The sequence below is a fragment of the Onychostruthus taczanowskii genome, unplaced genomic scaffold (assembly GCF_017590055.1).
Source record: "Onychostruthus taczanowskii isolate IOZ18803 unplaced genomic scaffold, ASM1759005v1 scaffold42, whole genome shotgun sequence".
Lineage (NCBI taxonomy): Eukaryota > Metazoa > Chordata > Aves > Passeriformes > Passeridae > Onychostruthus > Onychostruthus taczanowskii.
The window spans coordinates 6392860-6394367 of record NW_024501682.1 but is presented as its reverse complement, the minus strand read 5'-3'; the positions used below and the strand labels follow the sequence as shown (position 1 = coordinate 6394367).

Sequence of the window (1508 nt, the reverse complement as noted above, 5' to 3'; positions counted from 1 at the left end):
CCAGAGGATATTATTGTTCTGAGATGTATCTCATGGGAGATTCACATCCTCAAAGTATCTGGCATTAGCCACTGGAAGGAAAAAAAAAAAAAAAAAAAGGGAAAAAAACCCCACAGAAAGGAGCCCGTGTCCTGGTCTCCTCGCAGCACACCTCGGGGCCCGGGCCGCCCCCGCTGTTGCACAAGCTGCCCTGTCCGATGTCGTAAGGGTCCCCGGAGGTCCGGGAAGGGCGCGGGCCAGCCCCGCTCCTTCTGGGAAGCGCCGTGACTCACCCGCGAGCCGCGCCCGCCCCGAGCGCTCCGGCCCCGCCCCCGCGGGGACAGCCAATCACCGCCCGCCTATTTGCATGAGCGCCCGGGGGCCTCTGGGATAGCAGCGGGGTCGCTCCGGCCGCCCCTGGCGCCCCCTCCGCGCCCCGTCCGCCCCGTGCTCCGTGCGGGCCGAGCTCGCTTTGGGAAAAGGCGGAGGGACCATGTCTGAGGGAAAACACCGCTCGCCATTACCTTGGGGTAAAAGACATGGGGGAATTCATATAGGGTGTCACATGGCGGTATGAAATTGCCCGGATGACCCTCAGTGGTCTGGGGTGCAGGCTTCAAACCTGTAGCTGTCTAGCGACAGAGTGGTTCAATTCCACCTTTCGGGCGGGCGGCGGGCGCTGTTCCTGCGCGGCAGATCGTTTTTGTCCCGGGAGGCGGCCGGCGCTGCCAAGCCCGAGCGGCCTCAGGAGCAGAGGGCGGCGTTCGCCGTGCTGTCCCGAGGTGTCACCGCACGAGCAGCGCGTTTCCTTTACTCTTCTTCCTCTGTATTCCCACTGCACTGGACTGCTGAAGTGGCAGCGTGCCAGGCACAGCCGAAGGACAATTCAGGTTTTAATTGGATTTTTCTGCTAAGCAGATCTTTGTTAAACTGTGTCACATGTCCTACAAGAACAGAAAAGAAGTAAATAACAGAAGTCATTCTCTAGATCTGCTCCATATTGACGATAACCCATCTCCCACCCACGCTGCAACAAAGATGCTTCACTTCAGCAGTAAGCACGGGTGCTAATAATGTCACCCAGCCCCATGAAAAATAAAGGTTAGCATCAAGCTAAAAACATATTCTTCAAGCAGAAGGCATTTATTTTGTGATATCCTGTCGCAACAACTCTCCAGTCAAGGACTTGTGGAGCCTCTAGTTAGGACAAGACTCCAGCCACTGCCACCGCAGGGGACAGCAAGGATTGGAAGGGTATTTTCACATTATCTCCTGGCCCCACAAGCAGGAAGGGCGATTCTGCCTGCTGAATTACAGAATATCGAGTGAATGATCAGATCTCTGGTGTTCCTGGTTGCTTTTTGAGAGGCACAGTGCCATGCGGAGTTAAGTAGGTAAGCACCCCTGGAATGACTGTGCTTTCTTTACATGGAATGAGTCACTCCAGCTGAAGGCCTGGGAGGAGAAGGGAAGGGCACAGGGAGCCCTGAGACATGGGCACAGGGAGCCCTGATGGCTGCTACTGCTTC

The 1508-nt window shown here is 56.4% G+C and overlaps 1 non-coding gene across 1 annotated transcript; it reads left to right on the top strand.

The window, feature by feature from the left end:
• Window positions 1–560: 560 nt before the first annotated feature.
• On the top strand, window positions 561–647 carry TRNASTOP-UCA. Its single transcript has one exon. It is a non-coding gene; the product is annotated as a tRNA-Sec (tRNA).
• The last annotated feature ends 861 nt before the right edge of the window (window positions 648–1508 follow it).